Here is a 26,930-nt window from a genome sequence, read left to right as displayed (position 1 = left end):
GGAAGTCCTTACTTGTATGATAGAAAGGCTATTTTCTATAGAGCTGAGAACAAGTATCTGCTTGTTAAAGATGGAATCGAATACTTTGTAAGAGCTCATAAGCTCAAGAATAATTATACTCTCATAAACTCAGGGCAGATGAAAAGAATGATAAATTCATGCAAACAATTCTTACTAATGGTTGTAAAGGAAAAGAAACCTGATAAAACCAATGTATTTGAGGGCTGTAATGTTGAACAGCAAGCTGATATAGAAAAGGTTGTTTTAGAGTATGATGTCTTGTTTCAAGAACCTAAAGGTCTGCCACCCAAAAAGGGAATAGTACATGATATTATTTTGTAGCAAGATGTTCCATTGCCTAACATTGGGATGTACATGTTGTCTGCTTTAGAGAATGCTGAAATTAAGAAGCAGGTGCAGGAGTTGCTCGAGAAAGGGTTCATCAGGCCTAGCACAACACCATGTGGGTTACCAATCGTTTTGGTGAGAAAGAAAGATGGCTCGTGGAGAATGTGCAATGATTACCGAGCACTGAATAAGATAACAATAAAAAATTGTTATCCCCTTCCTCGCATAGATGATCTTTTAGATCAATTAAAGGAAGTTGTTTATTTCACCAAGCTGGATTTGCATAGTGGATACCATTAGGTCAAAGTTGCAGAGAAAGATACATGGAAGACCGCTTTCAAAACAAAGCAGGGATTGTATGAATGGCTGGTTATGCCTTTTGGCTTAACTAATGCTCCTGCTACTTTCATGAGATTAATGAATGATGTACTCAGACCTTTTGATGATTTTTTTATTGTGTATCTGGATGACATTCTAGTTTTTAGTAAAATGTGGGAAGAACATTTAAAGCATGTTAAGCAGACATTAGATGTTTTGAAAAGAGAAAAACTTTATGTTAAACTCTCAAAATGTGAATTTGGCAAAACATCTCTAAACTACTTGGGTCATATAGTAGGGGGAGGTGAATTGAAAATATATCCCTCTAAAGTGGCAGTCATTGGGAATTGGCCTAAACCTAGGTCTGTTACAGAAGTGAGAAGCTTCTTAGGAGCAGCACAATATTGGAGGAAGTTCATTTCTAATTTTTCCTCAATTGAAGCTCCCTTACATGCTTTAACAGGATTGAATAAGGTGTTTCATTGGGGAGGCAAACATCAGAAAGCCTTCGACACCTTGAAATAAAAGATTAGTACAACACCTGTACTAGCACTGCCAGATATACAAAGACCATTTGAGATCCAAACTGATGCCAGTGACTATGCCATGGGAGCAGTGTTGACACAACACGGTAAACCCATATGTTATCATTCTGAGACTTTTAATCCTGTAGTAGTTAACTATCCTACATATGATAAAGAATTGTATGCATTAGTTCAGAGTGTGAAAAAGTGGAAACATTACTTAATGGGCAAAGAGACAGTGATACATACTAATCATCAACCACTTCAATATCTACACTCCCAAACTAAGTTGCAACAATCAAGACATTACAGATGGATGGGGTTTCTACAACAGTTTCATTTAGTCATCAGATATAAAAAGGGCATACATAACAAGGTTGCAGACATGTTATCTAGACCCATTATAAATGCATCTACCATACTTAAGCATAATTCTATGCTACATGAAAGCTACATAGAACAATATGCTCAGGATATGGACTTTAAAGATGTATATGCAACTTTGAGTCAAGGCAAAAGAGTAGAAGAATTGGACTATCATGTGAAGGACTGACTCTTATATCATTGTGGGAAACTCTGCATTCCACAAACTGAGAGAGTAAAGATAATTAGGGAAGCACACACTTCTCTGATATCAGGTCACTTTGGGGTAAGTAAAACAGTTGCACAGCTGCAAAGGTTCTGCTATTGGCCGAAAATGAATGAGACAGTTTCTAGATATGTAAGAGGGTGTGCTATGTGTGCTAAAAGCAAGCCCAACAATAGAAAATTAGGCTTGTACACTCCATTGCTAGTTCCTTCTCACCCTTGGGAAATTGTTTCCACGGATTTTGTTGGAGGACTGCCTAGATCTAGAAAAGGTCACGATTATGTATGTGTTGTTGTGGATAGGTTCAACAAAATGTATATTTTGATACCCTGTAATAAACAAATTACAATTGAACAGACTGCAAAATTGTTCTTTGAACATGTATGGGTTCATTTTGGATTACCCACTTCCATTGTATTTGATCGAGACACCCGATTTGTGGGGAAGTTTTGGTCCAGTTTGTGGGAACTGGTGGACACCAAACTGAAGAAAAGCACAGCTTTTCATCCACAAACAGATGGTCAGACAGAAGTAGTAAACAAGACAGTGATCCAGTTACTAAGAGGATATTGCAGCAAACATCCTAAGCTTTGGGATGAACACTTGTGTTATGTGCAGCATGCTTACAACAGAGCAAAACACTCTTCTACACAGAGATCTCCTTTTGAGACTTGTTTTGGTTTCACACCAAGGTCTCCTTTGGGTTTTGTCTATGGTAAAGATACCATGGTTGATGGACATAGTGATGTGGACAAGGTAACTTGGTTCATTGAACAGATCTAGGAGATCCACCAGGCAGTACAGGAACAACTGGAAAAGAGCCAAGCCAAATACAAGGCTAGGCATGACAAGCATCGGGATGGAGCATAGTTTGCAAGTAGGAGACCAAGTCTAGCTGTATATCAGCAAGGACAGGATGCAAGGTGAAGGTAAAAAGCTAAAGCCTATCAGGTATGGACCCTTTAGGATACTTGAGAATATTGGTGAAAATGATTTTCACCTTGATTTACCAGCTTACATGCACATCTACTCGGTCGTAAATGCAGATTGCTTGAGATTGTTTGAACCTTCAATGATTGAGGACCTTGAAGAGTAGAGTCAGTTACCTTATATTGATGACCTGTTCCCTGAATATCTTAATGAATTGCAGGAAGACACAGTGCTGGACAGGAAGATGAGGACGACGCGCAGGGGAAATGTAGAATACCTCAGGATTGGGCTTAAAGGTTTGAAGCCAAACCGTGCAAAGTGGACTGAGATTGGACAAGTGAGAAAGCAATACCCTCACTTAGTCAATGCTTGAAAACCAACTTTTGGTGGTCCAAAAGCTTTTTTCAGTGGGAAGGTCGTGATCCAAATTGGATCCATAAAGACTGTCAAAGAACCATGACTGTATCAGGTCAGGATAAATCTCTAAAGAATCCAAAACAGTGATCAAAACACCCTGAACCAGTGGCAATGGCAGCCAACGTGGAATGACAAGGACCTCGGTCAAAATGTGGTGACCGAGGCCCATGGAGACTGTGCAGGAGGTCAAAGTAGCCCCTGGGAGCCCTGGATTGGGAAAATAAGGAGGTTTTTGATGCGCGATTACCGCTAATTGCGCATCATTGGGTGAACAGTGCCATAATGGAGGAAGCCCAAGCACTCGGATGCATGGGGGAGCCAGAGAACCGTGGGCGGAAAAGGAAAAAGCGCTAAAAGGACAAAGGCAGGACCCGCGCTCTGGAAACCAGTGGTATTGATCGGGGCGCCCTAAAACGGTAATCAGTTTTGGATGGAAGCGGAGCGATCCCACTCAACAGTGGATGCGTGGCAAGCGGAGGTGAGAGAAAACCGTCATTGATCGTGCGCTAACGGTCGAGCAAGTCAACTGCGCGAAACGTGCGTATGGCGTCGGATCTGGAGGCCCTAGATCGGACGACTAAGATCACGCTCGATGGAGGAAGCGGAATCGACGAGGGAATACGTTGTGATTTGTAAATATTTGGAATTCGTTTGATCACCACGGTGGAGGAAAGATTCATCCATGACGTAACTGAAGAAACGAACCAACGAAGTAGCCTGGCGCCATTTAGAGGAGGACATGTGGCCACTCACTAAGCGTTGATGATGACACCGAACAGGGAACTCCAAGCGTAGCTGCAAAAGGTGAATCTTCAGAGGTGGAAGAGGAACCAAACAGTTTTGGAACTGATGGCTAAAAGCCATGAACAGAGAGAGAATACACAAGGTCGAATAGTCAGAGGGAATCCCGAGACGAGAGACAAAAACAGAGAAAGAAGACAGTGAAGCAAAAGCAGAAGAAGATAGAGGGCCGTTGGCCAAAGGCAACATCAAGCACCAGAAGAGCTTGAAGATTCAAGCCATCCCAGAGAGGATCTGTCCAGGATTAGCACCACATTGGGCTCTCCAATGTAGACCAAAGGGTCACAGAGTTGGTAGGAAGAAGAAGTCTGTGTACTCAAGTGGCTTGGGGAATCCAAGAACCACCCTGCCAAGCAAAACCTGCTTCAGGAGAACTCACATTGAGTCCCTGTATTGTAATTTCTTTGCTTAAGACACAATAAAACAAGGCCACCACTGAAAGCTGGACCAGAGATGTAGCCCTGGAGAATAGGGTGAACTCCTTATTAATTTCTTGTGTTGTGTATTAGCTTACTATATTAATCTGTTGTCTTTCCATTTAAATGTCTGTGTATTGGCAATCTGATCGATCCGTTGCTTAAATAACATAGACACACACCAGCACATGAGTCTGTAATACCTTTGTTTAATAAATCTTCAATTGATGTCACTCATAGGGTGAATATCAGATCAGGAGATAATTGTAAATATTGTTGTAGTTGATGTTAAAGACAAGGAGAGACTACATATGTCCAAGATATATATTGGAGAAATAAGATTCTTGGAAATATTGTTTTTGGGCTTTTGATGCCCCATTTGGATACCCTATATTTAAAGTCATTTTTAATTCATTTACCACGCTAAAATTGGATCATATGATATATGGTTGGAAATATTATTTCGATACCTTTTCAATGGTATACAGCACTCCCTCCAATTCCGTAGGAATGAGAAGATATGAAATATTTCGTCAAGATGACCCAATCAAAGCACACATACACCTACCTAACTAGTTTTACAAGTGAGCCCCATATGTGAACATACAAACACTTTAAATATAGGGAATATGATTCATTTGTACACAATAAAAGCAAGAAGAGATCTAAAGTCGTAAGAGAGTTGAGGAATAATTTTTTAGGTGATTTTATAAGTCTAAAGGTGGAAACAAAAATGTTATTTATGGGGTGAACAAGTCATCTTGGTATTTTTGCTATAATTTTCTTTTGGGATGTTTCAAAACATGAAACTTAGAGGATATAGATAGAATATCTTCATGTACTTATGATTTAAAATTTAGACCTTGATTCGTTGTAATTTCGAAGGTATGGTCTAAAGAAGTTAAGCTTCCTGAATGCTCATTAAATGGGTCAACATGACATTTTCACTATAACTATTGTTCTGGGATGTTTCAAAATGTGAAACTTAATAGATATAGATAAAATATGTTCATGTGCTTATGGTTAAAATTTCCGAATTTTATTCACTATTATTTCAGAGATATGGTCTAAGGAAGTTAAGCTTCCTGAATGCTCCTGAAATTTACTTCAAACATGTCAACTTGGTATTTTCGCTATTTCTTTCTATGATGTTTCATAATTTGAAATTTGGAGGAGTCAAATGAGATATATGAAAGTACCTGTGATTAAAGTATCAGATCTTGTGTCACTATAATTTCAAAGATATGATTTAAGGAAGTTAGTGTTCCTGAATGCTCGTAATACATGCTTTAAACATGTTAGCTTGTCATTTTTGCTCTAACTTTCTTTCTGAGATGTTTCAGACTGTGAAATTTGGATGAGACAAAGAAGAAATCTCTAGGTACCTGTTGGTCCAATTTAGGGGTGTAAATCAGATCATATATTTGAATATCAATCTGGAGTTCGTAGAAATTTGAAGCACACCAATGTATATGGAATTTAGATCTAGACTAGTTTTGGACTACTTTATTCAAAGTAATGAATTTAAACACACTTTGCATCTAATGTATCTTAATGATTTAAATTTTGTAAGTAAGTAAACATCAAACTCCCTTACAGGAGATACATTCATAATGTTTCAAAATCATAACAACATTTAGATCATCAAGTTCTTTTTAAACAATGAAATACTAAAGTAGCATAACAATGAATTGCAGAAAATGACAAATTGACAATCTTTTACTGTTGCAAGTAAGGACACATCAAGCTCTTTTACAAGAGATCTATGCACAATGTATATCATAATTTAGCAACAGTTAAAGTTTGTTAATATAATGAAAAATAAAGAAATCATACAAGAAACTACAACAAATCTGAAAAAGCATACCAGACATTTAAAGACTAAGTGTACATGCTTGGCAATGGGGGCCCTCCATGCTTCGCTTGCACACTTGAATGAAAACCAGTTAAGAAAGCTTGAATAATAGTATCAACATAATCCACACAACACAATGAAGGTATCCAAAATCTCCAAATCTATTAACTTCAGTCAAGTAGCATTCTTCCACACAAAATAACATGTCTCTTACTTCAAGTCCTACATATTTATACAAGAGGTTTGATAACCAAAATTACTAAAAATGCTCAAATCAGTTTATGAGATCCTAGATAAGTGCTAATAGGTCGAATTCAACCTTCATATCCATGAAATATGAAGAAAATCCCTTAAAATCCAAAATTGTCCTGATTTATTGCCAAAAATAAGGGATTTTCTAAACAAGTGGCCTAGTTTGACCAGCGTTGATCGGGCACATGCGAGGCTCTTTTCTGAAGGAAGATAGGAATTTATCCATCCTTGGACATTGAGGATCATCCCAAATATCTCGAAATTCATCGAGCTATCCTGCACACCTGCGAAGCTTGGTGTTATGAAACCAGCTCAAGAAAAGATAGAAAAGAAAGATCAACGCCTTAGAATTCAACCTCTTCGAGGGGGCAACCTCCTTTACATTACATAGATGAACAATTCTTGGATGACACAAATGAAAAAACCTCCTTTCTATATATAGGAGTCTAAGGAGTCACAATATAATCCAGCCGACCTAACAATAATAATATAAAGCCACAAAAATAACAATAGAGGGATTCTATGGGGCACAGAAATAACAATATGGGGGTAATAGGGGCACAACAATATAAATAAGGGGTATAACTACAATAGTAATGGGGTAATCACTAGTATTATAGGGACACAACATGCCCCTCTCCTTCAAAAAAGTGTTGTCCTCAACGTTTGAGCAGTTCTGGATACTTCTGCATAAAATTCTCATCCTCCCATGTGGAATCTTCAGCGGATAAGTTCTTCCACTTGATAAGATACTCTGAAATTGATCGATTTCGTAGCTGTCGAGTTCTTGTTTCTGCGACTGCTTCCGGTTCCAATATAATTTTTCCTTCCTCGTCAAGTTCTGGCAATATTGTTTGAACTGGGAGCTTGTCGCCTATAACCTTCTTTAAACATGAAACATGGAAAACTGGGTGCAATCGAGAAGCTGCAGGAAGCTCCAATTTGTATGCCATAGTACCAATCTTTTCCAACACCTTGTACGGACCATAATACTTTGGTGATAATTTATTATCCTTCTTAGCTTGCTTTAGGGACATTTGCTTATATGGTTGTAGCCGTAGGAATACCCAATCACCTACATCAAAACTTCTTTCACTGCGATGTTGATCTGCCTATTGTTTCATTCTATTTTGTGCCAACACGAGGTTATCCTTTAAGAGTTGGCGGACTTGTTGTTGATGTTCGATGTGATGTTCCACTGCCTGAACCTTAGAAATTTCTCTTAAATATGATGTGATTGATGGTGGTTGGTACCCATAAAGTGCCATAAATGGGGTCATTTTTGTTGCTGTATGGAAGGAAGTGTTATACCACCATTCAGCCAGAGGCAACCATTTGACCCATTGTGTCTGTTTATCAGATACAAAGCAACGAAGATATCCTTCCAAACATTTGTTTACTATCTCAGTTTGCCCATCAGATTGAGGATGATAAGATGAGCTATGAGCTAACTGAGTACCAAGACAAGAAAATAATTCTGTCCAAAAATTTCCAGTGAAAATGGGATCTCTGTCACTTACAATAATCTTTGGATTTCCATGTAGCTTTTGAACTGTTTCAATAAATGCAGTAGAAACTGTACTGGCTTTAAATGGATGTGATAATGCACAAAAGTGTGCATACTTGGTAAGTCTGTCAACTACCACCATGATGACACTCTTTCCCTCAGACTTGGGTAAACTGTTACACTAAAAAATGTCACCATGGCTATTTACAGTTAGTATGGCTCTATCAACAGTCATGCTATCCTCTTAGGCAAGTCTTATGCCTCTGCTCTCCATGTCAAACTCCAAAAAGAGAGAAAGTCTTTATAAATGTATTTATCTCTGGGTACGCAGGTTCTCTCAACCTTACCTGCGGGTACGCACCCAATGTTCACAAAAGCTGCGTCCTTGTACGCTCTGTATGTAAAGGGGCAGGTGCGTCCCCCTGTAAAGGTTAAAATGCGCAAGTTTCATCTTTAAAAAGTTACTTGTGGTCATTTCTAGAGCATTCTAGAAGGTTGTTCGACGTGTATTGAGCGCCTCCAGATGGTTCATGTACCCCTACCAAAGAGGAACTTATCCCATCAATAAGGGAGCTATCCCATCCAAAGAGGGGATTACCCCATTGATGGTGGACCTGAATAACTTCCTCTAGATCACTATAAATACAGGCATTGGGCCAGAAGGAGAGGAGGTTGGAAGCTAAACATTTCTAAGGGTAGATGCTGCTGGAATTAGGACTCCCATTTAGAAGCTTGTGAGGAGAGATTGCCATCTTTGCTTGTTCTATTTGGAAGTGGGTGAGCTTTGTCAAAGTAAAGGAGAACTCTTGATGGACCCTGGGAGGGACTTGCACAACACCAAGGCTCATGTTGTAATTGTTCCTTTTGTTTCCTATTAATGCAAATGAGTCCATTCTTCTCAATAACTTGTCATTTATGAGTTGTTTCATGTACTCCTTGGTCTATGTGTTAAATATGTTTTATTCTATGAGATTATCAAGTGCTATTTAATCATTTGATTGTTAGTGGATGCAGGTTTCAAAGTGAAGGAGGAGCTCATCCGGATCAGCGAGGCTGGACTGCTACAACAGCATGGGACTACAGGTAGGATCTAAACACTTGATTTCTTATATAGTAAATGCATGTTCAGAGAAGGATTGCTCTTGTTTGTCTTGTTTGTCACTAGAGAGTCTTAGGCTCCTAGGGAGGTTGGTTGTGTCCGCACAATCGACTCTTTCCGCCTGACAAATTGGCGACTCCGCTGGGGACTCCATTAATGTGTTTGAGTTCTTTTTGATTTGATATTTTGGTCTGAGAAAAATTGCTTATTTTCTGATTTTTGGTTGTCTAGCTGTGTATTTGGGTGGGTTAGCTTAGAGTCAATTTAGTTTTTTATTTTTCTTAGCTTTGCCAGCAGTACGCAGTCTCTGGGTTTAACACAGTGCGTACTTGTACGCACTGCGTCTTTGTGCACAGTGCGTACCCGCGCCTGTGTGAACAGATGACCTGCGTACCCCTGTCAATTTTGAGAAAATTTCAATTTTTGCTTTTTGCTCTTTTAGTTTTTGTTTTTAATTTGTTTTTACTGCCCAGATCCACTGGTTACCTGCCATAAATCTTCACCTAGGCTTGTTTCATTGGCATTTCTGCTCTAAGCTTTCATCAATTGGGTGTTTTGAGTCTCTTTTTTGAGAAATTCTTAATTTGATTTCCTTTGGTCATTACTTGGAGGTTTGTCTCAGTCTTTTCACAATTTTGCATCTTTTTGCTTTTGTTTTTGCAAAAAAATTTCCCCCTCATTCGCCGCGGGGGGGGGGGGGGCTAAATTGTGTATGAGTGTTAATCGCCTTTGAGTGTTTTTATTTGATCTTTGGAACTCTCACCCAATTTTCTCAACTTGCACTTGATTGGTTCTTAGATTACATTAGAATCATCTTGTGTTTGAGAATTCTCTTGCATCGATCACATTTGCATAATTAGAATTCTCATTTTCAGAATATGAATGAACAATGTGCATAGATTACATTTGCATACTTTTCAAGTGAATTGTGCATAGATTACAATTGCATAGTTTACATTCTGAAAAATCAATCGTAGATTTAGATCAGTTTTCTTTGATTTGAATTTACACAAAAATAAATAAAAAAAAAGTTTTGAAATTGATTTGCATTAGTTTTTCTTGATGAAATTAGTGCATTAGAGAATTTGTTATATTTTCTCTTAGTGATCAATTTTTTGCATTGTTGGAAGTGAATGGAAACTCTCTCCTTACTTTAGTTAGGATTCATCGAATTGAAAAGATTACATTATCATATTCGATTGCATTCAGTTGAGTCGGGTCATAACACCATTGGTTTCATATCCATTTACCCATTTGAGTAATAACAGCCTAAATAACACAACGCTTAATTAAAATTCATCTAGTAATTTATACATTTCTAGGGCTCTGAGACACCAATATAGATTAGGCTAGTGTCTTGGAGTAGGAGAGTAATTAACTCTCCAAGACAGCAAAACCAAATAAGTAGCTCATCTTGTGGTAGGATAAATCCAATTGTTTCATTTGTACTCTGGGAAAGCTCCTCTTAAAGGAGAAGCACGAGCTCGTGTCCGAACCAGTGAGGGGATCAATCCTCCCTCGTTGGGAACGACGCCAGACACGCACGTATTACAAACGGTAAACCTCGGATTAACCATTTTCGAGGAGCCAGGGGTCACTTGTCGGTAAACCTTGGATTATTGTCAAAGAGCCGGCAAGGGGATTGAGCTTGATACTCTGCCCTTGCGTGCTGTCGGAGTGTAGACTGTTCCCCCAGGTGCATTTGTTGCTGTTGGTAACATTAGTGACCATTATCTTTAGGATTCTACCGAGGTGACGGTGGAGGGAAGATCCCACTGTACCTGGAGCAGAGGTCGGCTAGACTCACTTGGATTTTCTGGGGGGTTCACTTCACTTGAGACGATTAAAGTGGAGGAACTTGGTCTAGTCTATTCATTAAGCAGGTTGCCGGGGTAACTGTTCCACCCGCCACTTCTGTACTGAATTCTGCGATGTTGGATTTCATCCCCAACTAGTGTTTTCGGTCCGGAAGGTTACTGTTTGTGTATGGTTTGACTCCTAGATTTGATAGCGCGTGTTAATTTGTTTGTTTTTACTTTTAGAGACCATAGGTGTGAATTGTGAATTTTAATTGTTAGGTGTGAATTGTGAATTGTTAATTTTAGTTTTAAAATTGTTAATAAAATTCACTGAAGTTGAATATAATGGCAAATGTTCCGGAATTTACCAACCTAGGAACCCCTCCTAACGAGAATCCTAGTACTTTTCCTTACTTTGGAAATGTTGGTCCTCCTTATATGGCTACTTTGTCATTACCCGGATTCACAATAGGTTTACCGATATGGTTATTTTCAACTTCGTTGGCCCAAAATACTCCAATTGTTCCATCTCAACCGGGTGCTTCACCTCAACAGAGTTCACCATCTCAACATCACCAACCTTCTGTTGACCCTTTACCTTCTTCGCCTAATTTTTCTTCCTCCATTTCTTCCTCTTCGCCTGGTAAAAGCCTTGATGCTAGTAACCAGAAGGCTAAGAAGAAGAAGAAAGGGAAGAAGAAGAAGAAGAAGAAGAAGCAAGATAAACAAGAAGTCAACCAACCAACCATGGCTGTAAGTGTTAGTTGTGTTGAGGAAAACTCCGACATGCATCGTAAACCCAAATACCCTTGCAGGCTTTGTAAGGGTGACCACTTCCTTGTCAATTGTCCTGGTATTCCAAAGGTCTTGGAAGTATGGTCAGAAAAATCTCATCAACTTTCCGTTGATCCATCAACCAGTGATAGTTAGGTTCCTGGGAAAAAGGGTAAAGTTAGGTTTCCTTGTAAGTTATGCAAAGGGAGTCATCAAACTCACATTTGCTCTCACATGGATGAAGCCTCAACATTGTTGGAAAAACTTACTGTTCCACAGCAAGAATTTCCAACTGGTTACCGTAAACTTTCTCCCAACCTACCGTCAACTAACAGAGTGATTGATCTAAATTCAAGTACAGTCAATCACACTCTTCCATTGGAGAGTGAAACTCATGTCACTCAGGTTGATGATCCATTAGTTGATCAAGTGGTCGATTCAATTTCACATTCAGTCGATCCCACTTTCCATTTAGAGAGTGAACTTCATACCGCTCAGATTCTTCTTGTTACATCAGATTCTTCTATGCCGGGGGGCATTGCACCTGTTTCTACAGAACCCCCTCCAAGTACTGAGGTCTTTTCCTTTGATTGGAATAGACTGACAGAACCTCGTCTTCCTTCCTCCATCCCTTTCCAAATCATTGTCAAGGCTGGTAGTAGGGACATACATCGTACTTAGGTAGATGAAGGTGCTTCTGTTAGTATTTTATCCTCAACTGTTTGGAAAGCTTTGGGTTCCCCTCAGCTTGCGCCTATTACACAGAATCTGAAAGCTTTTAACAGAACCATTAGTGAACCTTTAGGGATCCTTCCTAAGTTTTCTATTACCTTGGAAGGTAAAACTGTCTGTATTGATCTTATGGTAGTTCGAGGTCCCTTGGATTTCAATTTACTCCTTGGGCGAGACTATGTTTATGCAATGAAAGCTGTCGTATCGACACTCTTTCGCGTGATGTCTTTCCCTCACAATGGCAGTATTGTGACTGTAGACCAGCTTTCATTCCCTAGTCTTGTCTCAACTACCAATCATATGACAGCCCTAAATGTTCCTAATTCTCAAGTGGTACCTACCCTGCCACCGGTTAATTATGTGGCAACTGGTCCCATGTTTTCAGTTACCGATGTAAGTGAGCCTCTCACTGTTTTCTCATCTTCCTTTGATTTCGATCCAGTAATTGACATGGAAAACTCTATGGGATTATTTGAACATGATGTTCTTATCCCTTTTGAGTCCCTTGACGTGTGTTCCTTCCAAAAAACTATTCTTCCTTCGGATGAAGACCTTTTGGAAGCCATGATCAAGGTGTGTCCATTGACATGTCTTTCTTCCAGTTGGAAGCCATGATCAATGGTACGAGGATAGTTTGTTCCTCTCTCAACCTCGTTAAAAAATGAAATTGGATGGTACGAGGAAAGTTCCTTTTACTGTGTCGACCTCGTTAAAAAATGAATCAGTGAGTGTGAGGATAGTTCATGTTACTGAGTCAACCTCGTTAAATGATGAATCAGGTACGAGGAAAGTTCCTTTTACTGTGTCGACCTCGTTAAAAAATGAATCAGTGAGTGTGAGGATAGTTCCTGTTACTGAGTCAACCTCGTTAAAAAATGAATCAGGTATGAGGATAGTTCTTTTACTGAGTCAACCTCATTAAAAAATGAATCAGGTAGATTTTAGGATAAGTAGGTAGATTGTAGAAAGTAGGGTTTTGAGGATAGTTCCTGTTACTGAGTCAACCTCGTTAAAAAATGAATCAGGTATGAGGATAGTTCTTTTCTTGTGTCAACCTCTTTAAAAATGAAACAACTCCCTTTTCAAGTTAAATATTGAAAGTAAACCTTCATTCCATCCACCTCATTGAATGCAATGAAGCCTGGGGGGCATGTACCTCGCTTTGCATCATTATATTGGGGGCATGCGAACTTTTTTTAGCATAGTTCCTTGTCTTGTGTCAAGCTCGTTAAAATATGAAAGAAGGGTAGGTTAAGTAGGTAGATTGTAGAGAGTAGTCATGAGCATAGTTCCTTGTCTTGTGTCAAGCTCATTAAAAAATGAATCAAGGATTTTAGAGCATAGTTCCTTGTCTTGTGTCAAGCTCGTTAAAAAATGAATCAAGGTTTTTAGAGTAAAGATTTTTGTTAGGTAGATTGTAGAGAGTAGTTATGAGCATAGTTCCTTATCTTGTGTCAAGCTCGTTTAAAAAATGAAACAAGGGAGGATAGTTCTTTTCCTGTGTCAACCTCACTAACAAATGAAACAACTCCCACAAGTCTTTCCAAGATCTTGAAAGTAAAGCTTCATTCCATCCACCTCATTGAATGCAATGAAGCTTGGGGGGCATGTACCTCGTTTTGCGTCATTATGCTGGGGGCATGTGAACTTATAACAAGCATAGTTTTTCGTTTCAAGCTTGCGTAAACATGAAACCGAATCCGAGCATAGTTCTTTTCCTGTGTCAAGCTCGTTAAAAAATGAAACAAATCCTCCTCTACTTGAGTCGAGAGATTGACTAGATCTCATAAATGTCAAGTATTTAGGTTAGTTATTTCAGTTTTTTGCATAATTTTCTTACAGTTTTAGGTCGAGTCTTTCAAATGAACTCAACCTTCATTTCATCCAACTGGTTGAATGAAATGAAGCTGGGGGGGCATGCGCTCTAGCAGTTATGCTTAGGGGGCATCAAGCACAGTTTTCTCTCTGTTTCAAGCTTGTGAAAAAATGAAACTACTTTGAAGCATAGTTTTTATCTGTTTCAAGCTTTTGTAAAAATGAAACCTATCTCGAGTCAATTTCAGTTATTTTCAAGACTCGTTAAACTTATGAAAATCTCGAGATTATTTTGCTATTTTTCATTCTCGTAAAACAAATGAAAATGCCGAGTTCTTTCCATCTTTTCCTGCTCGTAAATTAAATTGAAAGTCGGTCATATGAGTATATTTTTATCATTTTTTCGAACTCATTAAAACTTACGAAAAATTGAAAACCATGAGTACATTTTTATCCCTTTTTCGAACTCGTTAAAATTTACGAAAAAGTGAAACCTTGGAGTTCTCTTTTGAGCCCTTTTCAGACTCCTAAAATATGAAAAGATTGCCGAGCGTTTCTTTTACACTCGTTAAAACGGAATTAAAAGACGGTCCCCTTATAGCCCTTTTCTGACCGTAAAAACAGGAAAAGATTGCCGGATTTTTGTCGTTTCAAATTCGATACTAGAAATAAAACGACGTGTCCTTGATCGCTTTTTACTTTTCAGGTCAAAGACACTAATCATGAAAGTACTCCTTGGTCGCAAGACTAAGCGGTTCCCCCAGGTATTATTTTATACTTTTTCGGGCTTGAGGGACACAAATCTACGAAAAAGTTCAACTTGGAGTCTTCTTAAGTTTTTCAGACTCTCTAAAATTGAAAAACGCCGAGTTTCTCCTATACTGGGCTTGTTAAACATTTCACAGTAAAGGACCTGTTCAATTACAAACAGGAACGAACCACTCCTTCCTAGGGTTCGAATCAAAACTAGGTTGGACTCATCCGAAGGATGAGCTTATAATCAAGCATATGTTATCCTCCTCAAGCTTGTTAAAAATAAAGAGGTACTTGCCAGAAATGGTGGGGGAAAAGAGAGAAGAATGAACCTATTTGTTATCTTTTGTCTCAGAAGAAACTTTATTACCACTCTTGGACACGACACTTTTCATTCACCTGGGTTGGGAAATCCTTTACCTCACAGTTGATCAAACCACTTTGAAAGTCTTCAGCCGGGTTCTGGGGATTAACTTTGAGTCGTTTATCACCAAGCCATCTGTTGTGTCGTTATGTGTTCAAGAGGTCTGCAAGCAAAACTTTCATCTGCAAAATACTTGTCATCCATTTGACCATCCCTGAGTCAGTCCTTACAGCAACATTTCTTCAACTTGAACAATGATTTCGTGTTGTGGGCTTGCCTGCGACGGGTCGCTTTCTATCGACATCAATACATTATCTAGAGAGATGACTTAGAAATCGTCAGTACCTTGAAATCCGCATGCATCAATGGCAGGTTTCTCGCCTTTGACGTCAGTTTACGTCATTGACTTTCGATCGAAGGACTCCATGAAATGTTCGACATCAACACATCTATTCACATCTCATGGATTGTACTGGGTACTTTGAGAACCATTGACATTACTGGTGGTCTCTCTCACACTTGTTAACAGTTTACATCATCGACTGGTAATCAAGTGGTTTCTACCATGTTCGACATCAACTCATTTATTCACATGGCTAGAATCGTACCAATTCGAGAAGCGGAAATGAAGACCCTGGATCTAGTTTCCACCATCCAGGCTGCGAGGAGTTTTGTATTCATTATCTAAGTAGACTAATCATAAACAGATGGCTGCGTCCATACTGTGTCTACAAAAGTCTATGATTATGATGTACTACAAGATCATTCCCGTATCAGAGTAGTTAGTCTGTTAGTTAAAGTTTTGATCTGAGTATGGGAATGCCTACCTCAGTGATGATATAATCTTATACATGTATTTTGTGTTGAAAATTGCAGGTTCTGACCAGGCTCTCCGCGAGATAATCCTTGAAATGATAAAGCACTTCACCCTTCCTAGATAATACAAAACCCTAATCTATTTCAGGCTTCGCACTTTAGGGGGCAATCTGTTACACTAAAAAATGTCACCATGGCTATTTACAGTTAGTATGGCTCTATCAACAGTCATGCTATCCTCTTAGGCAAGTCTTATGCCTCTGCTCTCCATGTCAAACTCCAAAAAGAGAGAAAGTCTTTATAAATGTATTTATCTCTGGGTACGTAGGTTCTCTCAACCTTACCTGCGGGTACGCACCCAATGTTTAGAAAAGCTGCGTCCTTGTACGCTCTGTATGTAAAGGGGCAGGTGCGTCCCCCTGTAAAGGTTAAAATGCGCAAGTTTCATCTTTAAAAAGTTACTTGTGGTCATTTCTAGAGCATTCTAGAAGGTTGTTCGACGTGTATTGAGCGCCTCCAGATGGTTCATGTACCCCTACCAAAGAGGGACTTATCCCATCAATAAGGGAGCTATCCCATCCAAAGAGGGGATTATCCCATTGATGGTGGACCTGAATAACTTCCTCTAGATCACTATAAATACAGGCATTGGGCCAAAAGGAGAGGAGGTTGGAAGCTAAACATTTCTAAGGGTAGATGCTGCTGGAATTAGGACTCCCATTTATAAGCTTGTGAGGAGAGATTGCCATCTTTTCTTGTTCTATTTGGAAGTGGGTGAGCTTTGTCAAAGTAAAGGAGAACTCTTGATGGACCCTGGGAGGGACTTGCACAACACCAAGGCTCAGGTTGTAATTGTTCCTTTTGTTTCCTATTAATGCAAATGAGTCCATTCTTCTCAATAACTTGTCATTTATGAGTTGTTTCATGTACTCCTTCGTCTATGTGTTAAATATGTTTTATTCTATGAGATTATCAAGTGCTATTTAATCGTTTGATTGTTAGTGGATGCAGGTTTCAAAGTGAAGGAGGAGCTCATCCGGATCAGCGAGGCTAGACTGCTACAACAGCGTGGGACTACAGGTAGGATCTAAACACTTGAATTCTTATATAGTAAATGCATGTTCAGAGAAGGATTGCTCTTGTTTGTCTTGTTTGTCACTAGAGAGTCTTAGGCTCCTAGGGAGGTTGGTTGTGTCCGCACAATCGACTCTTTCCGCCTGACATAAACCTGTGATAAAATCCATTGAAACCTCCTCCCAACGTTGGCTTGGAATGGATAAAGGTTGTAATAGACCCGGTGTCTTAATTGTTTCAACTTTATTTTGTTGGCAAACCAAACATTCCGCCACAAACTTTTGAATATCTGATTTAAGGCCATCCCAAAAAAATTCCTTCTTAACCCTGTGGTAAGTTTTTAAAAATCCTGAGTGCCCTCCTAAGGGAGAAGTGTGCAATTCCATAAGAATCTTTTGTTTTAGCTGGGAATTCTTACAGAGGTATAAGCGATCTTTGTACCATAACGAATCATTTTTCTAGCTAAATGTATTAGAAGTACTGGAATCTTGTTGTAGCTTTCGAATAAGTGCCCACACTTCTTCGTCATTCTTCCATTCCTCCTTTGCTTCGTTTATCCAATCTGGTTGGATAATAGAAATGGCACACAACAATGCTTCCATATCCTCATCCTTTCTTGAGAGTGCATCTGCCACCACATTTTGCTTCCCTTTTTTGTAGATGATTTCAAAGTCATAACCCAACATCTTTGTGACCCACTTTTGTTGCTCTTCAGAGGATAATCTTTGTTCTAAAAAGTATTTAAGGCTATCATGATCCGTTTTTACCTTGAAGTGTCTTCCCATTAGGTAGGGTCGCCATTTCTTAAGTGCATGGAGTATTGCCAACATTTCCTTCTCATAAATAGCTTTGCTTAAAAACTTTCCCTTGATTGGACGACTTTCAAAAGCAATGGGTCTTTCATCTTGCATTAGAACAACACCAATTCCATTTCCTGAAGCATCACATTCCACAATAAAGGTTTTTGTGAAGTCCGGTGTAGCTAAGACCGGTGCTTGGCACATTGCCTCTTTAAGATGTTTAAAGGCCTTTGTTGCTTCCGGAGTCCATGAAAATGAATCTTTCTTCAATAATGTTGTTAGAGGTGCTGCTATTCTCCCATAATTCTTAACAAACTTGCGATAATACCCTGTCAACCCAAGAAATCCTCGCAGATGCTTTATGGATGTGGGGATTTTCCATTCCTTAATGGCTTTAATTTTGCTAGGGTCTACCTTAACTCCTTCATGAGATACAATATGACCCAAATATTCCACCTCCTGGACTCCAAAGAAACATTTGGATCTTTTTGCATATAATTGTTTCTCCTCCAATAGTTGTAGCACCTTGTCAACATGTTCAACATGATCCTTCCAAGACTTGCTGTAGATTAGTATATCATCAAAAAATACTAACACAATTTTTTAAGGAATGGTTTGAAAATTGAATTCATCAAACCTTGAAATGTTGAAGGTGCATTGGTAAGGCCAAAAGGCATGACCAAAAATTCATAATGACCCTCATGAGTTCTAAATGCCGTTTTCAGAATGTCTTCAATCTTCATTCTGATTTGATGATATCCCGAACGAAGATCCAACTTGGTGAAGTAAATTGATCCATGCAATTCATCCAGTAATTCATCAATGACAGGAATGGGGAACTTATCTTTAATAGTGAGCTTGTTGAGCTCCCTATAATCTGGACACATGCGCCATGATCCATCCTTCTTGTGCACCAATACTACTGGAGCTGAGAAAGAACTTTGACTCGGTTGAATTATACCAGCCTCTAGCATTTCTGCAACCATACGTTCAATTTCACTTTTTTGGACATATGGATATCTGTACGGCCTGATGTTTGGAGGAACACTTCCTGGAATCAGATGAATAGCATGATCATGATCACGCATAGGTGGGAGACCTTTGGGAGTCTCAAATACCTTGGAATGATTGTCCAGGACTTTTTGGAGATCTGGAGAAATAGATGATTCCAATGTGGAAACATCTAGCGAACATAATTGTGCAATTACACCTCTTTGCTCCTTTTTTAGAAGCTTTGTCATGCCATTAGAGCTGATTATCTTTCCTGGTTTCCCTGCAATACCCCTTAATTCAACTTCCTTTCCTTCCACAGAAAATTTCATGAAAAGTTCTTGAAAATTAAAAGCTATTGTACCCAAGGATTGTAGCCATTGGACTCCTAGTACAACATCAGCACCTCCCATTGGAATGGAAAGCATTGGGCTAGTCAATACATATTCTCCCATGGATAGCTTGATATTATGGCACTTTCCAGAACAATTTATTGTTCCTCCATTTGCAATCATCACTTGACACTCTGGTGCTGGATATAGGAAGCAATTCAATTCTTTTGCTACCCTACAATGAATAAAATTGTGGGTGCTTCCTGAATCAATCAACACTATTACCTTTTTCTTCTTGATTTGTCCTTCTATCTTGATGGTTTGAGGAGTGGTAATTCCCGCCAATGCATTACAAGATATGGTCGGATTTATTTGTTCTTCATCTAGGCTTTGTTCCTGGAATATATCCTCTTCTTTTGACCTTTCTTGCTCCTTTTCTTCTTCCTCTTCACAATCTATGTAGAAAAATTTCTTCTCAGCACACTTATGACCTTTTGTGTATTTGCTATCACAATTGTAACAAAGCCCTTTTGCTCTTTTTTCTTCCAATTGTTGTGGTGTCAACCTTGTAGGTTGTGGAAGACTATGGGCAACAACACTTCCGTCTTTATAGTTGTGAATGGTATGCTTCCTAGTTGCCATAATTTTGCTTTCCATTTTTCTTGCTAACCTGAATGCCTTCTCTAATGAATCAGGTTCCCAAAGGCGCACATCATGTTGGATATTATCCTTTAAAGACCCTATGAACACATCAATCCTATGCTCCTCTGGAATATCTTTTACCCTTATGTTCAATTTTTGGAACTCCTCAATGTGCTCCATTATTGAACCCTTTTGTTTGAGACTTATCAATTGGCTAAAAAAAGTGTTGCTTTTTGTATCCTCATAATGTGCTATCAATTCTTCCGTAAAAATTGCCCAAGTGATAAATTGTTTACGAGAACAAAGCCATTGATACCATACAAACTGATTTGGTTCCAAATATAAAGTTGCCATACGTACCTTTTGTGTGTTTTGCACATTATTGAGATCGAAGAATTGCTCCATCTGTAATATCCATGTGGCGGGATCCTTGCCATCAAACTTCCTCATATCGATTTTTGGAATATGGTGGGTCTTCGATCCAACATTAGAGTCTATGGAATCATGATTAACATTTCTTTTGTTCACATCATGAGTTTCCTTTACAACCTTTTCACCATTAGTAAGTATTTCTTGTAGAAAATTTGTCAAATCTGTCTTCAAATCTGCCATGTCTGTCTTCAAATCTGTCCTCAAATCTGTCTTCAGATCATCCATCTTAGCTTCCATGCCCTTTATCTTAGATTCCACGCCATTTATCTTAGCATCTGTTAGCTTTTGTGAGCGTGACATTTGTTGCACTTGTTCTTGTAATTTTGATATATCATGTAGCATTTCTTCCTCTTCTTCATGAGTCATGCTAGAGCTTTCAGGTTCCTTACTAGGTGTTTGCATTTTCTTTCCTCGGGCATCAGTTACCGATAATAATGCTTTACTATGCCCTTTGAATTCCTTCAAACCAAGCTTATGCAAAAATAAAAACAAAAACTACACACCTTTTTTTACTTTGTAGAAGCCTGATATTGAATCTGATGTATCTCTGTAATTTAGAATCATCCAGTTCTAAAATTGTGACCTGTAGTAGCCTTGTATGTCCTCTTTCCAATGCCACTAGTCTGATCCAAATTGGATTCTCCAAGAAAGAGTTATGCACAATCTCCCGCAGTGACCTGATTATAGACTATTTCAGTAGAGCAAACTTGTATGAAGTGCCACGTGTCACTGCTTCAACCTTTGACTCTGAAAAATATATAAAAGAAAACTACAGTCCGTCCTCTTTCTGTACCTTCTTACAAAATTTCAATCTGATGCTCAGAAAGAAAGTTATGACGATTTTCCCCAGGTCACCTGTTTTGAGTGTAATTCAGGAGTCTGCAAAAAGACCAACTTCCTCAGATCATATCTCCGAAAATATCGCACGAAAAGCTCTGAAATTCGGACCCAAGGTTCAGCGCGATTTCTTATCAAATGGGTTTTTTTGGCGACTTCTGAAACGTCACAGAAAAAAAGTTATAGCGAAAATTCCACGATGACCTGTTTGGAGCAGCGAAACCCTAGAATCCAAAGCTCTGATACCAAATGTTATGAAACCAGCTCAAGAAAAGATAGAAAAGAAAGATCAACGCCTTAGAATTCAGCCTCTTCGAGGGGGCAACCTCCTTTACATTACATATATGAACAATTCTTGGATGATACAAATGACAAAACCTCCTTTCTATATATAGGAGTCTAAGGAGTCACAATATAATCCAGCCGACCTAACAATAATAATATAAAGGCACAAAAATAACAATAGAGGGATTCTATGGGGCACAGAAATAACAATATGGGGGTAATAGGGGCACAACAATATAAATAAGGGGTATAACTACAATAGTAATGGGGTAATCACTAGTATTATAGGGACCCAACACTTGGAGCTATTACGGGAAGTTACAACATCCTATAATTTTTGCTAAAAAAATAATTTTAATGTCAAATTTTGCAAAAATTAAAATCATAAAAAGTAATGACAATTGTACCTAAGATGATCAATTTGATGCAAATATGGAGGGAATATGGAGGCAAAAGGAAACATAAAAAAGATGGTACCAACATCTTCCCTGGGCTGATGATATTGTATGTCCTCCTGTAATAAAAGCTTATTCCCTTGTCTCTTCTACAACCTATTTGTCAACTTTAGATTGAGTTGACTCTTTGACTTGTCCCTCCTATGCCATTAATTTCATCTTCAATCCCTTATATTTTTTTCTTCTTGCTCTTTCTTTTTGATACCACTTGTATACCTGGTTTGTAAGTATAACACTTTCTAGTTCCAATTTCTTATTTTCCTTCTTAAGTTATTCATTTTCCTTGTGAAATTGGTGGCTTATGGTCCTCAAAACTTCATTTTATGTTTTCACATATCTTTCAAGAACCTCCATTTCTTTTATTTTTCTCTTCATCTTCTTTATTTTCTTGTCTTTGTTATTAAGTTTGGATGTTGACTCATCAACCATTTTCTTCATTTGCTCAGCTGCTTTTGGGGATTTACTTTCAATTACCTTCTCATCAACTAGTGTTTTAATTTCTTCAACTATTGGTTGTTTGGAATTCATTTTTCACTCTTCTAGTGTTCTGATATACTCATATTCTATCATCTGAGCTTCATCATCTTTCTCTGTTGATTGTGCTTTTTGGACATGTTGGCGTTTTTTGGATTTTCTTTCATAGGTAATGAAAATATTTTCTCTTCTTTGAAATTCCTCTTTCTCTTTAATCATATTCCTTGTCATTCTTCTTGTTCTCATGGGTTGTTTTGAGCTTGTCGCCTCATGAGTCTTGATGATCTGCACCTCCTCATCTTCTTCATTATCCAATGGAATAAGTTGATCCTCTTCATGTTCTTTCCTGGTTTCAAACCTGTTGTCAATTAAAAATTGCTGCCATGGGAGATTTTGCCTTTGCAATTCATATTTCACTATCATTTTGATTAAACCCTGATGATATAATCTTTTCTCCATATTTGTTTCTGGCTTTTGAACTCCTTTAGCCATTTTTGAAAGGCTTTGTAGCAGGTAGTAGGGCATGTTGATTTCACAATCATCTTTCAAATGTTGCAACAATTTGATGTGATATAAGTATATAATGCTAAATCTCCCTTCACAAGTGATGAATTTCTGGATAATATAAGCCATTTCATCCCAAAGACGAATCACCCCACTCCTTGGAATCCCTTTCTTCCAATTTATAGACGCTTCCCTAGATATGTATATAAATGGTGTCCAAGACTTCTCTTTGAATTGTTTTGTTTTGAAGTATCTCTCCCCCTGTTGAGGCAATCCATTCATCTGTGCCATAATGTCCTCAGATAATCTTATGGTGAGGCTACCCTCCGTGGCCTTCTCACCATCAAAAGAGAAAGCAAAATCCATACTAATTTTTCATTAGACCCATCAAACTTCTCAAAAAATTAGATCCACTGATGTTTTTGAAAAATTTCTAAACAATGTTTGTGGATTAAAGTAGGGTCAAATTTTGTTTGTTCAACCCTTGAAACCATAATGATATTCAAGTAAATTCTCCTTGTATTCAATCCCTTATGTCTACTTTGTTTCAAATTTTTACCTTGTGTTCTCTTCTCCAAAAAAATTTATGTTAATCCTTGGTTGCAATAATTTTGATGCTTCTGTTTCTAGAAAAATTCAGTGTTGTTTTCAATCTGCTTTCAATTTGATTGAGAACAAAATTTTTAGAAGGAAAGGAGAAAAGAAACTATGTATTTTCATTTCAAATGTGAATGCACGTTAAGAGCACTTTACTCATAAGCTTACCTTCATAAGAAGACTCCTGTCTGAATTCAACTTCTTTTAACAACGATTCAATGTACCCAATTTCCCAAAAAAAAATTGTGTATACCCTTGATTTTTGGCATTCTGCATGGTTTGTTTGTCGACAATTTCATTTGTCAATATACAAATTGTTATTTAGACTATGTTTTATTCCAAGTAGTTGTAAAAATCGAATTCTGGACGAAATGGAATTTGGAAAAAAAAAACGTGGAGAAATGACGCAAGGATATAAACTGAGGTTTCTACGCAGCATAAGTTTGATTCTCAGGGAGTGCATACGTTCTAAATCAATGATGGAGAGATAAAGGGTTTTAAATATCAGTCAAAGGAAGGCATAAAACGTTTTGAATGCAGCAATAGTCATTTTTAAAACAAAGTTGGGCAAAATTTTAACTATGGAAATAATGAAGAATGGTTACGAAGCTTACCTCGTGCGATTGTTGACACCATACATTCGATTCTCAACGTACAAAGATCATTCAACAGTGTTGGGTATATGATAAGCTTTATGGAGGCAAATAGACTTAAGGTATGTTGATGAGTTTGAAAGAGCACAAATGAGTTGGTAAATAAAAACCACCGAGCTGAATGAGTGTTATGTAAAAACCATTTATCATTTTGATTAAAATGTCACATCAAAGTTTATTAGTCATAATCCATATTCTTCATAACCCAGTTCTATGATTCATGTATGTCAACATACAAATATTTCTTTCTTGAACTGAACCCGTGTTTGTAGACAAAAATTTGCTCTCTTTCAATCCTCTGAGTTTTTCTCTCTTTTAATGCCCTGTTTTGAGCTCTGCGGTGAGAATTCCTTGGTAATTTTGTGCCATAATCTTCCTTATTACACCTATCCTTAATCTGAAATCATTGTTCACTGTTGAGCAACTAAAAACAGAACTTTTGACATTGTGGTCAAATTGACAAATATTTCCCTTATTGCTCCTAGTGTTGGAAGAGTTGGGTATTCATTTTTTTATGCCCAGGGATTGAAAAATGGAGTGATGGAATGAATGAACTCATATATGGAATGATGATCTCTAAAAATTGTGGTTGAGGTAAGAAAAGGAATAAGTACTATATCATTGCTTTAAATGAAGAATTTGCAACTTTCTCACAGACTTTCAGTTGCTCCCTTGGTCATGCTTTGTCATGGTTTTGTAGTTGATTTGATTGGAGAAACTACTTCATGTCTGCAATAATATCTTCTGACTGGATTTGGCTTTGGACATGTTTTCATTATAGTCAAAATATTTACTTCAAATGTTCTTTCTTGCAGCTGTAGATCTCATAAATTTCTTGAAGTGTTTTTAGATTCCACTTCTAGAGTAGGCTACAGGTCCCTCTGCTAAATATGTTGCTAAGGTAATATTTCAGGTCCCTCTAAAACTTCAATGTCTTCAAAAGGTTTCAAATTCATGTCCCTCTGCTAAAGAAACATATAGGTCCCTCTACGTCCCTCTGAAACTATAGTGTATTCAAAGGTAGTGCTGATGCATGCAGAAGGATTTCAAAGGGATCTTCAAAAACTTAGAAAGTTTACACCTTCCCCCCAACTTTATTAATTGACTTGTCCTCAAGTCTCTTGCCAAAAAAAACTTTTATTTGCTGACAATAAATTTACATATACAAAAATTGCTTCAAAAGAAACACCACCAGTAAATGAAATAGTATGCTAGAGAGTTGTTGAAGAGTTTATAATTTTGGAAATTCATTGGTAGATATTTTTGAGAATTCTCTTTGGCCAATTTTACTTGGTTTTTCCAATGAGAATCCATTTTTGTATTTTTTTTGTGAAATGGAAGAGGGGATGAATGGAGTAGGAAATGATGGTAAACAGATGGATGGAAAGTGAGATGAGTAAGAAAATGTATGAAAAGTGAGATGAGTAAGAAAATGTATGAAAAGTGAGATGGATGAATATATAGAAATTCAGATTTCAAATTGAAGCTTGGAAAAAGGAAAATGGCATAGAGAATGGTGGATTAATGGTATTATGAATCGTATAGCTTTTGAGAAGTCATGATGTGGAACTTCACTTCTTCTTTTGACGATTGATTTCAAGGCTTTTGCCTTAATCCCAATTCATCTTCAAGTGTCTGTCGGTCATCCATTAGGAGGTTTTTGTAGCAATCTCCAAGGATTTAGAACTCAAATTCACATGATATTCCATTTTTATTAACTTTAATATTTCATATCCTCGTGTATGAATTTCCAAAACTTTGACTTTGAAAATCACTTGTTCATAGTTTTGACCATTTAGACTTCCTCATACTTTCAAAAACTAAGCATTGCTTCCAATAAAATGTGAGATGATGGGAGAAGAAAGGTGATTGGTATTTATCCTTCTAATAAATACATAAAATAAATGCAACAATGCCTAAAATAGACAACCCAAATAAGATAAACGAAAAAATGCATTTGTTTAAAGCTATATTGAAGTGGATTAAAAGGGATATTTCCAGTAGAAACATGTTTTCAAAGTGAGTTTAAATTACATGTCAAACCTACTGAGGAACACCTTACTTGATGGGATTATTCGTGAATTTCTTTCTAAACCAACAGTAACTAATTCGACCATAAATTTTTCATTCAAGTATGGATTGATGTGATTCCACTTGGAGATTAACTTAGACTCATATAAATACCTCAAATATAAATAGGTTTTCAATAGAGACTTATTTTATATCTCAAATACATTGATGAACCTAGGAGGCAGAGTTTCACCATGTTGGTTTTAAGACACACAATTATTAAATGTGACATAACTTTTTCATGTGATCTCCAAATGGGATGATTCAAGTTGCGGATTAAAATATAATTGAATTTATATCTCCCTTATAATAATTTTTTGAAAATAATATTATTTGATATGTGAAATATGCCAATGAACAAACAATATATAGAATCACAACTATCCAGAATTTATGACAAGTTGTCAGTAATTTGAGCATAAAATTTTCATATGATGCCGGTTTGAGGTGATTCAAATTGAAATGGAAACTAGGTTATAAGGGCCATATCCCCTAGAAATATCTTGTAAAAATATGTCCACTAAATTCCTCAAATCATAGTTGTATTAACTTTGTTCTTGAATTTTCTGCTTGAGACCTAGTAACTATTTTGGCCATATTTTTTTTATTGAGATGCAAATTGAAAATTCAAAATGGGTTGGAAAATAGATTTCAAGGGATTATTTTTGTAGAAAGA

Source organism: Pinus tabuliformis, chromosome Q (assembly GCF_031772625.1).
Source record: "Pinus tabuliformis cultivar Carrire ecotype Pingquan chromosome Q, CPIR1, whole genome shotgun sequence".
Lineage (NCBI taxonomy): Eukaryota > Viridiplantae > Streptophyta > Pinopsida > Pinales > Pinaceae > Pinus > Pinus tabuliformis.
The sequence above is the reverse complement of the archived record's forward strand: the minus strand, read 5'-3'. Positions refer to the sequence as shown.